Source organism: Aulonocara stuartgranti (assembly GCF_965226115.1).
Source record: "Aulonocara stuartgranti genome assembly, chromosome: 5".
NCBI classification, from domain to species: Eukaryota; Metazoa; Chordata; class Actinopteri; order Cichliformes; family Cichlidae; genus Aulonocara; species Aulonocara stuartgranti.
Window position 1 is genome coordinate 2,470,914 of NC_138943.1, and position 18,537 is coordinate 2,489,450.

General features: G+C 43.2%; 1 protein-coding gene across 3 annotated transcripts in view; it reads left to right on the plus strand.

Annotated features, from left to right (window-relative positions):
- The window catches only part of LOC309706825 (semaphorin-3D), a 104,004-nt gene that overhangs the window by 316 nt on the left and 85,151 nt on the right, over positions 1 to 18,537 (plus strand). The gene's annotated exons all lie outside the window — the stretch shown is intronic.

The window sequence follows — 18,537 nt, forward strand, 5'->3', positions numbered from 1 at the left end:
ATCGGTGACGTGTTTGGTCCACAGAGGACACGTGTGTTAAGAGGAGACTCATCCTCCCGTGTCTCCGCTCAGGAGGTTTGTGGGAAGTTTCCAGCAGATTTTAAGCTGATGAAAAGGTTTAATTTAATCTCATTCAGTCCCGGCAGGACTAACGACACCCGTTTAGAAGGTACAGTTCTGCTTATATAAATATCTTCTGGTGATGTGAGGAATCCTTGATGGGGAGGTTTCAGGCTGGGCGGGAGGAGTTGTGCTGGTGCCTGAGGTGGCCTTAGTGCCCACAGAGGAAGAGTATTTTTGTCACTGGGGAAGTTTATAGGGTTTTGTTGGCATTTTGGTGGCAGCTGAGGAGGATCCAGGGAATTTTCATGGTCAGCGAGGACACCCCGTCTTGTGTCTTTGTTGGAGCTTTGGCCACTGAGGGTTGCAGAGTAGGAGCTACAGCCCATCATACAGGTTCGATGTGTCTTCTGGATGACTTTGCAAAGTGTAAAAATTGCAGACATAATTTATGGACTCTTCACTTTATTTTTACTAAGAAAGAGAGAATTTTAAGCCCGAGGCAGAGTTACTGCAGACTGAAAGTGGAAAAACTGAGACATGTTGTTGAAACTTCTTATTTCTGCTCAGCAGGCTGTTCTCCACCTGCTGGATGACTCATTACATATGAATGAGCTTCTCTTTACACTTAAAAACATCATTTAATGTCCATGAATTAACATGAGTGTGACAGCTCTGAGTTAGAAGCTTTTAGGGCTAAACTAAAGGAGCCCACAGGAGTTTTTCATGGACATTCGAGCTGTGAGTGGCCCTGTGAGCATGTTTGAGGCACCTGCAGCCGAGGCTGTTAGAGGCAGAACCACAGAAGGATCTGACGGTACAGTGGCTCCGTGTCTCTGCCGTGGGTAAACCTCCCCCCATTGTCCCGGCCTTTCCTGTTATGGACTTCACCCCCTCCTCTGCTGTACAGTGTGACCGTGGGGCTGCTGCTTCCTGTCCTCTGTGTGTGTTTGTTGTTTCCTGGCTGCTTTGTGTCATTGTGTCGCCTCTCAAACTGCAGCGCTGCTGCTGTGCAGATATCAGACACCTGTGTGCTCTGCGTGGGAGCTCGCTCTGTGACACATGACCTGCAGCGTGTCAGTGACAGACTGAAAACGCGACATTTCAGTTTTCTGGTTTTTATATTCTGTCCTGAAACGATGTGATTAGAGAAAATGATCTGTTCACTATTTTGTTTTTTTGTGCATTAAAATGCAAAAATTCTCTGATGTGTTGATTTGAGTGTTTTCTGCTTCGTTTGGTCGTCGGACTCTTTGCTGTGGGAACTCGGTGTTTGTCTGGCTTCCACAATAAGACGTCATCAGCTCATTCTACTGAGTCACCTATTCATTCCTTATTTATACCAATGGAGTCGGTCCTGAAACCAAATCAAACTGAAGGTGAATAATTCTCAGCAACAATAAATCCGAATAGACCCAACGATCATTGGACCTTAAGCAAACATGCAGACTGACCACCGACCAGAAGAGGAAACAGCTGCATGATAATCTGTTAATGAACTTAATTAAGAAGCTGAACATCACAAGGCTTTGCTCTGCAACAGGTAAGTCACCTGCAGAGACCTCAAAACCCCCAAAGTCCTCAGTGATGATGGGACGCAAGCGCTGACCTTTGTCCAAAGTTTTCAGGGGGACAGAGAGAATCAGGGGACAAAAAACTATTTGGACTTTTTTCTAGAAAAAGTTTAATAACTATCCCCCAAAAATCAAATCAAGTTCGGGTTTCTTTTGTGGGCCACGAGTCTGAGGTGACCAGAACAACACAAAAGCTGGTGGAGACGGATGCAGGGCTGAAGGAAGACGTGCACTGGCTTTGGTGTCCTTCTAGTTTCCAGTGTTTTAATGCATTTCCTTCACTCCTTCATATTTTTAAAAGAGGCTGACATTGAGATTAGTTGGGGGATTAAACTGTGAAGACTCTTGACTTCAGAAGGAAGAAATCTAAGTGGCCTAAAAATGAGCACAAATAACTTGTTTCTGCAAAATTAATTGGTTTAATTTAAAGGAAACTTGAGGAAGAGCCCTTTAAATCTGCAGGTTCGCTGAATCTGTGAAGCTCCTGAGTGGAGCCCGTTGAAGCTACTTGACTCCCTCTCGGTCAGGAGAGGGTTTTACTCTGTTTGTATCAAGCTGGCTGCTGAGTGAAAGGAGAGAAAACGAGGAAAAGCTCATGTCAGCGTGAGGTGTGGAGGAAAACTGACAGCAGGTTTTGGCCCAGAGATGGAGATCGGCGAGCACGCAGCGGGCTTTTTGCTCGTGTTCTTAAAAGCCGAGTCAAGCTCCATGAGTTGAATCAACAACGGCTCCTGATAAGTCTTATCTGATGGCTGCCGGCCAAAGAGCAGTGAAGTTCAAAGCTGGGCTGCAGCACTTAGGAAGAGCCTCACTTTCACTCGTGGTTGGAGTTTTTTGTTTTCGTCAGTCTGGAACATTTAAAATGAGCAGCAGAGAAACATCCAGAGACAAACAGGCAGACGCACTGATCCCAGCGGGCACTCGAATGACAAAGCAAGATGTCATCCGTGCACGTTACAGCACAGCGTGGAGAGCAGAGGAGAAAATCACAGTATTAGTGCAACCTGCAGCTGGTTAGTGAAAGTTACACATGTCAGGCTGCTGGGGGCTGAGTCAGCATCACCCAGAACTGAAACAGCACTTATTCCAGACTGTCCTGTCCTCAAATATCCTGAATTTATCTCTCTTACAGTTTGTTGAACTTTAAACATAATTAAAATGAAAAAAGTCCGAAAAGGCGAGGCCGAACTCTGACCTCAGGTAGCTGCCAACACGCGCGGAGACAAAGACGACCATTAATAATCCTTCCACAGGGTGACCTCCAGAAACCTGTTTAGAAATGAGAAAACCACATGAAGGGTTTCATCCTGCATGGATGCTTCTTTCTGTTGCCTCTAACTTTTCCACGTCTGGGAATCATGTGAGCAGATCTTCTTGCTTTCACGGCGTGACAGGATGCAGCGTCCTGCGCTCTTGCTGCTGGACTGAAGGTGTAATCTGTCAAAGCATCCGTGCTGCGCGGTGCTTTCCGTGGTTGAAGCGGGCGTTCCGATCCTTTCTGTGTTTGATGCGCTTTGCAGCATCCCAGATGGATTCCTGGAATGTGCTTCTCGTTCTCCATGGATGTAACGCTCTGATTCAATCCAGCTGATCCCGTCTGAACTTCAGGTCTGTTTTCCATTCTGCTCTTTGTGGCTTTGATACCGACTGCCTTCATATGACCCAGGAGTGTGTCGGCTGCTGGGCGGCAGGACGGCTGCTTCAGACTCCCCGAGGAAGAACTTCTTTGGATCAGTGGAGATGCTGAAAATCAGTTTCTGATCCATCAGGTGTGTGTGTGTGTGTGTGTGTGTGTGTGTGTGTGTGTGTGTGCTTTTGTACATGCTGGTGTGTGTACTGTTGCACTGAGGCTGCCTCGCTGCAGTTTGGTATCAGCGTCTGTGCTCCTGAGCCTGCGGTGGGAACAAACTCATCAAAGCTGCACCAGGTGTCCTCCTCCCTGCATTATATCCCTCCTGCGTCTCCTCATTACCTGCAAAGTGTTCTTTACTTTTGGTGCTGAAAGTTTCATGTGGATCTCCTGAACGTCTAAAGTTCAAAGGACTCAAAAACGCTGGAGCAAAATGACTCGAGTTAAAGAGTTAAAGAGTCAAAGAGCGCCAAAGCTCAACTTTGAGGGCCTGAAAGGCAAAAATATACAAAATATACATGGTAATATGTTTCACATGGCTTCGTTCAACAAAATAGTAAATTTATTGTATGCAAAATAAATCGGCTGCTCCCGAGGGAGGCAGGTGGGACGTTTCTCAGATGTGGGATAATCCACATGTGTATTTGCTGTACTTGTAGCTACATTATGTTTAATGTTTTGGCTGCTGTATCAGAGGAATTTGGGGGCTAAATAAAGTTTATCTTCTCCTAAATTGTCCGAGAACCTGAGGGACTAAGAGGGAGTTTCCATCCACATTTCTCAGCACTCCTGATGCTTCTGTCTTATTTTTCCCTGCGATAACGTCAACGTGTCCTCTGAGGATGGAAAAAGTTTACGAGCCACGTAGCGAAAAGGCAACGTCGCTCATCCAGACTCGACGCGCGATGTCAGCTCCTCCATTAAAAGTGATGGAAAGTCTCCTTTTGTCCGCGGCCCGGCTCGGCCTCAAAGAACCAGACTCACCGGCCCTCGAGTCCTAACTCACTGTAACGGCCCACGTTAGTCTTCATCCCGAGGGGGGAGGTGATGAGATGTTTATGCACGGAGCAGGTCGAAGGTCAAATGAAAGCTTTGTGTAGATTTGCATTTTGTTATCGTGCAGTTGTGTTTGCAAATTAGAAAGTCTGTCTGTGCCAGTCAAAGCGTGAGCGCACACACATAATTATTATAGTTATTTATTATTATTTAAAGTGATTTAATGAGTCATATTTACCTGGAGACTGACTTCAGCTTTAAGTAAACTCAATATTTCTGCAGTTTTGACTTCGATGTGTCAAAAGAAGCAAATTAAAGATTTAATCTTTGGCTCCAGGAACTCGAGAACCTGTCGCTGTTCATGTGGACGAGAACTGGGGCGGCGATTAATCATAAAGCAGACAGAGGGCAGCTCCTTGTGTAACGTACACGAGTCATGCAGGAATATTATTTCTTAATCAGACGGATGATAAAGCAACATGAAGTGTTACACCCTGATCCAGCTGCACTCGCTCTGCTAATGAATGAAATAAGTGACATGAATTTTTCTCTCTTATTGTACTTTATTAAAGAAGTCCAAGCTTCCCACCACGTGGCCTCCATGGACCCACGCGCACGAAGTCCTGTCCGCACTTTATGTCTGTATTTGTCGCTGAGCTGTAGTTTGATTATTCCCAAAGCAAGAGTCGGAATGATCCCATAAAGTTCCCTGATCAGGTTTTCATTCGTTTGTGCCAATCCCAGCAGCTCCTGATGTTTGTGTCACCGGCCGTCCTAACGAGGTGTTTCTGACGTCTGTCTCTGCAGCGGCCTCCACGTCTGTGCAGCGCCGGCTGGATTCTTTCTTTCTGTTGTAGTTCTGCTTAAAAGTAGTAGTTCTGACTTTCCATTTCTCCTCACCTTTATCACTTTTCTTTCTTTTATATTTTTCTGCCCCGCCCTGGTTAGTTTTGCCTGTGCTGTCTCACCTCTGACAACTCCAGGCCTCGAGGGCCGGTGTCCTGCAGGTTTTAGATCTCACCTTGGGTCAACACACCTGAATCACATGATTAGTTCGTTACCAGGCCTCTGGAGAACTGCAGGAGCTAATTTAGCCATTTAAATCAGCTGTGTTGGTTCAAGGACACATCTAAAGCCTGCAGGGACACCGGCCCTCGAGGCCTGGAGTTGCCCACCCCTGTCCTAAACCAAACCAGCCCCGTGGTGTTCAGCACCAGTGAGTGAAAATAAAATAAAATGTGCAACACAAAGCTCTCACCGCCACACTAACTTTGATCTCTGACTCACCGATCATCCTCATTTAGACTTTGTGCTTCTCTTGGAGCCGTTAGCGCTCGTTAGCAGCACTGACGAGGCTAACAACCAGAGAAACTGAACCCGCCACACAGGGCAGCACATGTGTGGCTTGAAGGCAATAAGACTTTTGGTTAATATTGAGATGATGATTATTTCAGAAAATTACCCAGACTTGTAAAAATTGTGCATTTATTAAGTTTAAAAAGAAGAAATGAGTTTTCCGAAGGAGGTGAAGTAAATAAACTAACCCTGCCTCCGCCTGGTGGGGAACAGAACTGGGCTTGATTTTGATTGTCTCATTTTAATAATCGTTGGAAGCCAAAATGATAAATTCAGTTAGGATTCAGCTGTGCTGTATGCTGGACCTCGGCTTGTGGGGAAAAGGCCTGAAAACGAGCTTAAATGTCGATAACCTGTTCATTCCCAGCCACTTGTCAGGGGAGCAGTTACTCCAGAAATTCCCCCTAGCTCCTCTTGCCGTGGGGCATTCCCAGCCACATGGCATAATTAATCTATCCAGCATGTTATGGATCCGCACCGGGGTCTGCTTTCAGCGGGACGTGCCTGAAATACCTTTTGTCCAGGAGGCATCTCCTGCTGCTTTCCTGTGGTGAGGCAGCGCCGCTGCTTTTCCCTCATTTAAACCCATTTTGGTCGGACGCAGTTAATAATAGGTCCACTTTGGGGCAGTTTTGGGTCTGTGGTTTTGGAAATTGCTGAGAGCTGGAGTGAGTTTGGTTGCATATTAAACACACAGGTCACAAAGGCTGTTTTATATAGCTTGCTTGGTATAGCGTGGCTCTGAGTTCTCACCGCAGGGGTCCTGGTTTGATCCCACTCTCCGCTGTGTCACCCCTCCACTCGCTCCCTTTTCTTCTCTGCTATTGTCTCTTTAACACAAAGGTTAGACGCACAGAAGAAGGAAAAACACCGTCCATGCGCTCGTGCATTTCTCTGCTGCTCGCTTAAAGCGCATTATCTGAAAGTGTTTATTTCTGTGCAACCTTTCATTCAGACTCAGACTTTTTAAATGCTTCCACTGATTTTGTTTTCTAAACTGCACGTTTTTGCATAGCTGAGAGCAAAAATCTGTCAGGCTAGAATAAACTGGTAATGTACCTTTTCACCCACTCTCTGCTGTGCACCACTTTAGCTCCACTGGGGAAATTTACAGTGTTTTGCTTTAGCAGTGTCTCAGTGAGGACTGTTCCCTCCTTTCCTCATTTTGGAAGCTTAAACTAAACCTGCACCATCACAGCAGGGGCCTGAATGGGTGGAGAAGTCTCCGCCCACTGCCGTGTGATTGTTGAATGAATGATGGCAGGTGAAGTTTTTTTAGAGTTGCTCAGAGTTTCATCATCCCGCTGATGCCAGTTTAGGCTGATCCAGGGTTAGCATCACAAAATAAAACATTCAGGGCCGCGATTAAAATGTCAAAAATCTTTGAAACCACTGCTAAACACACAAATATGCAGACGTTGATGAAGAGCCCAGAAAAATATCCTCGTCTTCATCCGTGAAGGGTTTTGTATCATTAAACAAACCCCTTGTTCTTCCTCTGTTTCCTGCAGGATCCAGCTCTCTGGACACAAACACGTTTTTTTTTTTTAATCTTTTTTTTTTGTGAAGCTGAGAAATTCCCCACCTTTCAGTGCCACAGAGGACACAAACCACACAGCGAGAGAGTCCATTCATTAGTTCGTGTAAAATTTTATGTTGTTCTGTGAGCTCGACCCAGAACTCCCAGCCAGTCCCTCAGGTCAGGGCCGGGCTGCTGTGGTTAATGGACTCACTGACTCGGTGCTGGGAAAGTTCTCAGCCCTGCAGAACATGCAGAGCTGGTTCTTATACCCACTGTGCAGGCGAATTTACAGTACGCTGACCCAGAAACCACAGTCAGGTCAGCCTTTTATGTAATTTGGGCTGTTTACTGAGCTCCGGGGAGTCTGGCTGCCTTGAAGGGAATTTCAATTTCTCATTTCAGCTCCGTGTATTTATTCTTGGACTCTTCTAGAGTAACTTTGCATGATTCACAGTTTCAGATTTGCTCTTATTCATCTTTATTCTGCACTGGTGCAGGCATGAGCAGCATTAGCTCCTCCCCCATTAAGTCACCTTTCTTCTTATTCGCTGCCATAAACAGAAAGTTAAAGCAGGGGTGGGTGGGGCTTCTGTGCTTGGACTGTCTGATTTCTATGACATCGAATGGATCCAAGAATTAAAAAGTGTCAAAGTTCGGTTTACCTTACGGGAAAATTAAAGCTCATGGCGAACTGTGATTCTTTGCAATGACCAGCAGGGGGCGACTCTTCTGTTTGAGAAATGAAGCCTTTGGCACCTTAAGCTTACCGTAACTCTGTTTCCACGTTGAATGCAAGGAGATTGTTGTTCTGTAACACCTGATTTTCTCCCTTTGACTTGATCCGCTTCCTTCCTGTTCATTGGAAAAGTGGCAGCAGAAGAAGACGTGGCGTAGAATCATGCGTAGGATGAAACTGATCACAGTTGTTTCAGGCTCCGTCAGTATGGCTGTAGTTGCTTTTCTGTGGAGGTGCACATGGTGCAAGTTATGCCGTCTGATGTATATATTCAAATATTTTAGTTGGGTTTTAGCTGTCACCACCAGAGATGGGCAGTAACATGTTACTTGTAACGCGTTACTGTAATCTGATTACTTTTTTCAAGTAACGAGTAAAGTAAGGGATTACTATTGCAAAAACGGTAATTGGATTACCATTACTTTCCCGTAGGAACGCTGCGTTACTGCGTTACTAAAACTGTGATTTTTTTTTTTTTTTTTGCAAGAATGTCTCATGACAGTGACGTAAGCGAGTGCGACGTTCGTGACAACAGAATCAGAATCAGAAAGGGTTTTATTGCCAAATGTTGAGCGGGTTTACAACATTAGGAAATTGCTGCGGTGCTTCAGTGCAAACATACTGTTATAAATTAAGCTTAAATAGACATGAAAATAAAAATGAGAATAAGAGTTAAAAGTGCTAAGTATATATATATATATATATATATATATATATATATATATATATATATATATATATATATATATATATATATATATATATATATGTGTGTGTGTGTGTACACATACATACATGAGTGCAGGTGGTGATCAGTGCCAAACATGGAATGATGCAGTGAACTGTGTGCAGCTGTGTGCAGATCAACAATGGATCATATATCGAGTGTGGGAGAGAGTATGAGCGTGCAGCGTTTAAAGCGTGGAAGTACTGACCTTACTTTGAGTTTGATTCCATAAAAAGTGACAAAAACATTAGTGTCCGCTGTGCGTGGGAAGAAAACTTCTTTTTACAGCGAAAAAAAACCCCCCTAAACAAGCACAGAGTGCGCAATGATGTAATGGGAAATTCACTCGCAGATTCTTCCACTGACCGCTGCGGCGCACCTGCACCAGGGTAAACCTCCGCCTACCTCACTCCTGCTTTACAGGTGAAAATAGAGCAACAGGACCGCTGAGTCTTTGACTTTATTTTCTGCTGTGAGTGTCAACACAAAAAATATTTTATTTTATGTGCTGGAATGTGCAGAAAATAGGTTTAAATGTTAAACTAATTTCTTCCAGTCAGAGAATGTTGCATATAATTAAATTTTTGCTTGATGCATAAAGTTAAAAGATTAAAACTAATAAAACAAGTTTTAAAAAGAGACTTTTCCATCTGATTACATTTTGTATGATGGTTTATGTAGAAAAAGTAGAATTGGGCTGAAAGATCTATCACTTTATCACCTATTCAGGTTGTACATCGTGTTTTTAAAAAGTAACTAAGTAATTAATTACTTTTGAAAATAAGTAATCAGTAAAGTAACGGGATTACTTTTTGGGGGAAGTAATTAGTTACTGATTACTTTTTTCAAGTAACTTGACCAACACTGGTCAACACTAACTGAAGTTTAGCCAGATGAGATCCTCCGTCTCTTCAGTTTAATAGAACCAGAGACGCTAACTTGTCTCGTGTGGTTTGTAAGATGACAAAAAACTGAAGTGTCTTTCTAGAAATGGTTAAACTGTCCGCTTTTATTCTAAACACCAACATGGGAAAAAATCCCTGCATCCGCCCATCAAATCAAACTTCTGTGAATAAATTAAAATTTTTTAAAAGGGACAAAAGTTAGATCACATTGTTCCAACATCACTTTCCCATATATATCGCTCCAGTCCTCCCCAGGTATCTCAGTATTATTGTGTGATTGTTCAGGAAGCGACTCCTTTTGCCGTGTGTGTGTGTGTGTGTGTGTGTGTGTGTGTGTGTGTGTGTGTGTCTTTCTTTTGTGGTGGTCTGTGCTGTCAACGTGGGACTCTGAACATCTCGTGAATGAGCTGCAGGCTTTGCACAATCGCTGCTTTGGGAGTGAGTGTGTTTTGCTGTGTGTGTGTCCATCCTGCAGGCGAGGTGCATTCACAGGCGGAGAATGGCTCTATTGTGGCTGCCGGTCGTTAGGATGCTCTGTGTGCATTTTGTTGTTTTTCCTTCCTCCTCTGTTGTTTCCTGAGTGTGTGTGAAGGAGACAAAAAGGGAGAAGACAGAAGATTTCTATTTAATCTGTAAAATATCGTCCCTGCCTCGGATTTTAGCTTCCATTCACTCACTGCTTCTTCATCCACTCTATTATTTTGTGATTAAACTGTCTAAGTTTCATTTTTTAAACTAATTTGGCACAAATGACATAAAGGACAAGAGAGGCTGATGCAAATCCTCACATTAGGCTGTGAAAATGAGATGCAGGCTTTCTTTCACCGCACACCTAATAAAACTTGGAGCTGCTCAGTTTTTGTAGTGATTAAACAAAAAACAAACAAACTGTGAATTAATGTCATGTGAAGATCACAGTTACCTTACCTCGGGGCGATCGTGGCTCAAGAGTTGGTAGTTCATCTTGTAGTTGGAAGGTTGCCGGTTCGAGCCCCGGCTTGGACAGTCTCGGTCGTTGTGTCCTTGGGCGAGACGCTTCACCCGTTGCCTACTGGTGGTGGTCAGAGGGCCCGGTGGCGCCAGTGTCCGGCAGCCTCGCCTCTGTCAGTGCGCCCCAGGGTGGCTGTGGCTACAATGTAGCTGCCATCACCAGTGTGTGAATGACTGAACGTGTAAATCCTTAGGGATTAAGTTACACGCTATACAAATACAGACCATTTACCTTTGGACAATCCTAAATGGCTCTAAATGGATAAACACAGTGATGGACACCATCAGGTTCTTCACTGAGTCGCTTACGGGAAATTAGAAGTAGAGCTGTATAAATCATTGACTGTTCATAAAAGATGGATACAGCCTCTGTTACATCATCACTTGGTTTGTAAATCAATCCAAACTTTATTTATGAAGCAAAGATGGAACTCAAAGTGCTGAACAAATGAAAAGCAGAAAATAAACACAAGTTCCTATCGTCACCCTCCATTCCTACACCCCAACATACACATTAGACCCCCAATTTTTTTTTTTTTCACTCTTGCCATCTTGCTGTTATGAAGGCAGATGTTACCTGTCTGTCACACAGTAAGGCAGACTCATCCATCTGGACCATGACTTCCAAAATGTCCATCCTGCTCTATTCAACAGACTCAAATTAGCACCTGAGGCCATAAAATGATGAGGAAAGTGTTCACTGAGGTGACAGAGCGCAGCAGCTCGGGTTTATTCTTCTTCTCTACACACAGCTTTGTTCTCACCTGCTGCTGGTTGTTTAAAAGGAATAACTACATACAGCAGATATCTGAAGCTTCAGCTCGCAGCCTCTGAGACCGAGCAGGCCTTCCTCAGAAAAGCTCTGCTGTTCATTCACTTTGCAACTCTTAGTGTTATTAAACTTTGCTGAAGCGCGATGTTCTCTGCTGTGAGCATAAAAGGTGTCAGTAAATGTGTAAAACCACTTTGTTATTAAAACATGAAATATCTGAATCCCCAACCTGCAAACTGAACACTAAACCAACACACACAGGAGAGTTACAGCCCTGAAGGAGAAGCAGATGCTTCTGTGCGTCTTTTTTATTGAGTCCTGCTCCAGGGTAGGAAAATGCTCCGCATTGTTTTGCAATGTGCAGCCCTCAGAAAACCCAGCAGGCTTTGATAAAAGGAATCTGACTCCAGAGGCTCGGAAAACTTGGAGCTGATGCCCATCCATCATTCCTGATCTCGTTCTCTGCCTGAAAACAAATACACGTCTTTTCCAAAATGTCAAACTGTTCCTCTGACAGCGAAGGAGAGAAACTGCAGCATGGCCACATCTGCCCGTCTGAGAGGGATCATGTGTGTGTTCATTGTTCCCGTTTCTCTCCAGAATCTATACAAAATAGATTTTTGTGCATAACTGACGTCCGACTGCATCCCACTGTGTGAGTATTTACTCATGAGGACTCCTGAGTTTATTTCAGTTTGAGGAACGTTGTCTAAAGGCTGCAGCAACTAAGGAAACTTTGTACTTCTGAGGCTTTTCTCCAGTTTTACCTCATCATCAGAAGAGGTGAGAACATCAGAAGGTATTGAAAGTCTGTTTGACTGATTTGCGGTCAGTGTGAGACGTGTTCAATAACTCCAGCTTTGCCTTTTAGTGCCTGTAGGAAAAACATTTAATTAAGTCCAGGATTGTTCTTGGAGGATTTCCTGCAGCAGTGTGGGCAGCAGCAAAGCTCAACCACAGACACTCTGAGTTTTCATTTTGGTATCATATTATCATATGTAACATTGGTCCAAGCCAACATTGTATTAGATGGCAAAATGTGGCTTTTGGGAACAGAAAGTAGGGCAGATATTCTTATAGGAAGCAAGTAAAGCTCTATTTTCATAGCATTTTTTGCTCATAGGGAAAAGTTGTGTTAGAAAAGGATATTGAAAGTGTACACAGAGACTGAGTGACAGACGGACAGAGGACCACCCAGTCAGGCTTACATCAGTGTCTCAGCCTCAGAGGATGTCAGCTGAGCAGCACTGCGTTTATACATCAGCTGCCTCAAGAGGAGCCACGACAGCTGGGTCACGGCTGAGGATGTGCTGCCTCAGACCAAAGGTCAGGACCCGGTGTGGGTCACTGACCTGGTTCTAGTGGAGGCCCCTGCATGATAGCAGTGGAAGATTAGTTTTGAGAAGTCATGTTCACCATGAGAAAGAGCTGCAGCCCGGTCCCACGCAATTAATAACCCCGAAAAAGGAAAAGCAAGAGCCGGCCTGGTATTTATAGACGAGACCAACAGGCTCCTGCTGCTTACAGTTAGCATGGAAAGATGCTCGCAGTATCCGTGGTAATGTTTGGATGTTCAGGTTACCATGGATACTGTGAGCATTTTTCCACAGTTAATGAAAAAATCCACCCTCAGCAGCACAGTTCTGTGCTTTGTTGGAGGTTGATGAGGTCGCTCCCATTTCAGGGAGTCAATCACAGGATGACACAGCTCTCGCTCTCAGACATACCTGGGCTTGTCTCGTCGCTGTGTGTACTAAGGAATAGTGTTTCTGCAGTGATATAACGACGTGCACAGGTCTAGAAACAAGTCGCCAGGTTCGATTTGATGCTTAATTTTAGGAAATCTGCAGATAAGTGCGTAGTATGCAAGTGGTGCCTACTAATAGAAGTAAGCCCGCACACTTGGGTAAAAGTTTAGTGGCATCACAAAACAAAATATTCAAACATATTTTAATTCCTCCACATTACTATTATTACTTCCAGGCTGGACGACTGTAATTCATTATTATCAGGAAGTCCTAAAAACTCCCTGAAAAGCCTTCAGTTAATCCAAAATGCTGCAGCAAGAGTCCTGACAGGGACGAGAAAGAGAGAGCAGATTTCTCCTGTTTTGGCTTCCCTTCATTGGCTTCCTGTTAAATTCAGAATTGAATTCAAAATCCTGCTCCTCACATACAAGGTCTTAAATAATCAGGCCCCATCTTATCTTAATGACCTTGTAGTACCATATCACCCTATTAGAGCACTTCGCTCTCGCTCTGCAGGCCTACTTGTTGTTCCTAGAGTATTTAAAAGTAGAATGGGAGGGAGAGCCTTCAGTTTTCAGGCCCCTCTTCTGTGGAACCAGCTTCCAGTTTGGATTCAGGAGACAGACACTATCTCTACTTTCAAGATCAGGCTTCAAACTTTCCTTTTTGCTAAAGCATATAGTTAGGGCTGGACCAGGTGACCCTGAATCCTCCCTTAGTTATGCTGCAACAGGTGTAGGCTGCTGGGGGATTCCCATGATGCTCTGGGTGTTTCTTCTTCACTCACCATGTGTTAACAGACCTCTCTGCATTGAATCATATCTGTTATTAACCTCTGTCTCTCTTCCACAGCATGTCTTTATCCTGTCTTCCTTCTCTCACCCCAACCAATCACAGCAGATGGCCCCGCCCCTCCCTGAGCCTGGTTCTGCTGGAGGTTTCTTCCTGTTCAAAGGGAGTTTTTCCTTCCCACTGTCGCCAAAGTGTTTGGTGATAATAATTCTCCTTGTATTAGTGCCTCTGTCAGTGCGCCCCAGGGTGGCTGTGGCTACAATGTAGCTGCCATCACCAGTGTGTGGATGACTGAATGTGTAAAGCGTTATACAAATACAGACCATTTACCATTGTAGGATCTATCTTATAATACAAAGCGCCTTGAGCCGACTGTTGTTGTGATTTGGCGCTGTATAAATAAAATTAAATTGAGTTATAGTCACCCTAGTGGCACAAAAAAGTACTACAGCAGATATGCTTTTTTCATAGCTATTATTTGAATATGTATAATCTCTCTTTAATGGGTTTATCCAGTATAGCGGATGTTTGAACTTGTGGTGAAAGCCTGAGACACACAAAGTCAGCTGCATCTATCAAACTCTTTCTACACCGTGCTAAACTGTGTAGTTTCACATGCGACTGTAAACTTTGGTTTCCCATATTTTAGAACCTTATCAATCCCGACATCGATGTGTTTGAGTGTAGACGTGAGTTAACTGGCATTTATTACTGGACCCTCGGAGCCAGACGTGTCAGGAAATGTTTGTTTTAAATGTTCTTAAAACTCCTTTTTTGGGTCCCCGAATGTGAAGATGATCACAGGTGGGAAATATAAAAGTCAGTCTGATTTAGTTCGCTCACTGACTTTAACGTCATAATGAGGTAACAAAGCACCCGTCAAGCCGAGAAATATTATCAAATGAGTGAGATAAGGCACTTTTGTTCCAAGTGTGATAAGGACTCAGGATGTGTCCTCAGCTGCACTCTCTTTATTATGATGTGACCTATCAGTATTTAGAAAAGAGGCTCAGTGCTGCCAAATTAAACACGCTGATAACCATTTAGCGCTATTTATCATTTTCATGGCTTTATTTTTTTTTCTTCTTTTTGTTATCTCTTGCTTTGCTGTTTCTGAAGAATTTCATCACTCTGTTGATGATTGATTCATTATTTATTCTGTAAAATTTCTTGGACATGCTCTTTTTGATAAGTCCTCAGAGGCTTTTTTTTAATACATAGGAGAGGCAACCTTTTCTTTGTAATAAACATAAACAGATATATTAGATGCAGTTTTATTCGACTTTCTTCTGTTTTTCACTGTAAACACTACAGCGCCAGGTTTCCAACTGGAAGCTGCTTTGGAAAGGCTCCGTTTTCAGGAGGGAAAACTGCTGCTGAAGGCCTGAAGTGGAGCGCAAAGGCTGTTTTATGATTTCAAGTCACTGCTGACGTCGTTTAAAGTCATCTGGATGTGCTGCTTTTTCAAAACTTTGGCAGGAAAAATCGATTACGTGTGTCAAACGCATGTAATCACAATGATCGCTCCAATATCAGTGTTGATATGGGAGTCATTCAGAGCATCAAAAATTAAACTTGTAAAGATTCCTCTGCAGGCAATGATGCAGCTGTCCATTTATTTTTACTATCACTCTCTCTTCTGTCTTTATTAGCTTCTTGTATTGGACAGTGAACAAAAGACTGACGCACACAGACACACACACATCTGCAGACCATCTGGTTGTGTGTCTAAGTTGGCGCACAGACAGCCTCCCCTTCCCTACAGCAGCACTATCGGACTCTATTGTATTAGTGTGTTTGTCCAGTCGGCTAATTAATAACCGCTTATCAGGATCGAGACAACAATAAAGTATTTCTGCCAATCCGAGCGCTTCCTTCCCATCTGGGCAATCCTGGGAGCCGGCGCCAAGTGACCACACACACACACACACACACACACACACACACACCATGTTTTCATATCTTTGTGGGGACATATAATTGACATAAAGCTTTCCCTAGCCCCTCCCCCTAACCCTGACCATGAAAAATGAATGCCTGACCCTAACCCAACTGTAAGCCTGACACTAAAACCACATTTTGAGTCTCAAAAATGCCTTCAAACTCATGGGGACCAGGAGTTACACTGTACCTGCAGATGTATTGATATATTTTGTTTCTGTATATAACTTGTGCATATCCTTTGTTTGGATACTTATGTTATTGTGCATTACATACGTTGCCTGTGTTTGCATACGTTGGCTGTGTACCTCTTAAACTTATTTTGTCTTTATTTATCTTATTCTCTTATCCAAATAATGTGAATGTAAAAACCTATAACCTGCCAATGGCGAGATGCCAAACTGTGTTTCATTGTTCTGGTAACAGTGACTCTGTCTGTCCATCTGTCCAGTCCCCATAACAACAACAACAATCTTTATTTATAGAGCACATTTAAAAGCCTTGGGCATACCAAAGTGCTTTACATAAAACAATAAAAAATAAAACAATTCACACATTAACATCATATACATAAAGGTAACGAATTATGTTCACAGATAAAAGCCACCAATAAGAGTAAACTGCAGCACATAGGTTATAGCAAGGTAAGACTGTACCACCATGATAAAAGACACCAATAATGGAAAGATAGTAGAGAATTTAATACAATAGGTCAATAGGTCACTGCAAGCAAGCCAGCATTTAACTGGTAGAAAAGGCAAGTTTAAAAAGATATGTTTTTAGCTGTGATTTAAAAGAATGAATAGAATCAGACGCCCGGATAAGGGCTGTTGGTCCCCACGAGCATAGTAAATTCCAATTTTTGGTCCCCACAATGACATGTAAACACAAACACACACACTCTCAGAGGCCCAGACCGTAAGAAACCTGATGATATTACACTTTTTTGGATGGGTCAGACTTTTATTTGGGCATGTGACGTAAAATTATTAGAACATCTTATTTTTTATAATTTATTCTTTTGTACTTTGTAGCTGGAGACGTTGCATGTTTCCTCAGTGTTAAGCACTGATGAATAAAGCACCAGCATGGACGAGTCCTTGCAGACTTGCTGAGATGCAGATATATCAGCAGTTTGTAGTTATTAGTCATTTAGACATTAATATCCAACTTTAATCCACTGAGCTTTGATAAATATGAGCCTGAGCTCCGCCTCAAATGTGAAACACCCATGAAAATAGCAGTGTATTTGTTTGTGTACATAACTTTGTAAGTACATTGATTTACTCTGTAGACAGCATGTTTTTTTTATTATTATAATACAAAGTGTGAAAAAATGAAAAAGACTCATCCCATGATTTCTGGCGTGAGTGGTGTAATGAGTCACTTCACACCCACTGTTATCTTTTTCCCTTTGAAGGTGGAAAATATTAAAGTCATGTCGACAGCTCAGTTCACTCGAAACCAGACAGGGAGGGAAATAAGGGATCCTTCATTTCCAGAGACATGAGCGAACAGATTAGCGCCTGGCACCGTTTCACAAACTGGCACGAGACCGAGTTGGAAGCGCACATTGGAAGTCTTTGTGTAATTCTGCTAAAAAGACACGCATGATCGCAGACCTCCACCTCGGCTCCACCTCGGCTGGGAGAATAAGTCTTTCTCAAACAGAGATGAATACCAGGAAAGAACGGGGTGAAACCAAATTAGCTCTCCTGCCTCATTATCAGACTACGGCACCAAAAGTGTTGAGCACAGATTATTTTATTTGCCTTCGGATCATCCTTACTTACCTCATACTGTTTCTGACTGTGTCTTTCCTTCAGTGCAGCCACTTCAGGAAACTGTCTGCTCTTCATTTCCAGCTGTGGTACAGATGTGTCGAGTTTTGGCCCAATGCAATGCTTACAATCCTTCCACTGAAATGGAAAATGCTCCATAATGTTCATTTCTGGCCTTGTTGTGTATGGCGGGGTTGCCGTGCCTTTTTTAAAAGCAAAATTGTGATATGAAGAACACACGTACATGTTTAGACTCATCGTCTCATGTGCTGCTTACATTACAGCTTCCAAACAGAGACCAGTGTTGTGGTCATGTCCTCAATTGTCCTGCACATATTGTACAGTACAGCCAGCTGCCCACCAGGCTTTTCTTTGTGTGCATAAGTCCGTACATAGACACAGACACACAAAACAAACTCTTTGTTTTTCCATATCCTCAGGGGAAATGGTTATTTGACTTACAGCAGCACAATGTAGCTGACATAAAAGACTTTATTTTAGAGGCCATTGTTTCCTGCTGCTGACTGCTGGACAGAAAGCTAAAGGATGTGTGCGCGGTTACTAGAAATGGATGGTTTCTGGCTCACGGGCAACACAAATCGATTTCAGACCGCAGGAACTTTTTCATAACTGTTTGTTCACACTGTGAGAAGAAGTTCCTTAAAAGTTCTTAGAACAACATTTTGTGTGGTCTTAAAAAATACATGAAGTGAAGAGAAAAAAGCTGAAGTGCAAAATGAGTAAGAAGGTTTTGCAGTGTTGGTGGAAGCCGCCCACAGGGACAGTGACACTCCGACTGTCTGCATCATGTTGGACGTTTCGTAGTTTCACACTTGCATTGTGAAGCATTACAAACATGAAAGGCTAATGCAATACTTTTGTTAAATCCTCAAATTTAAAACTGAAAGTCTACACTTGAGGTTTTTTTTTTTTTCGGAGTCATTGTGGCGTTGAAGCGCACACGTCAGCTCCACAGTTTGCTTTCAGTGGCCATTTTTACACCACAG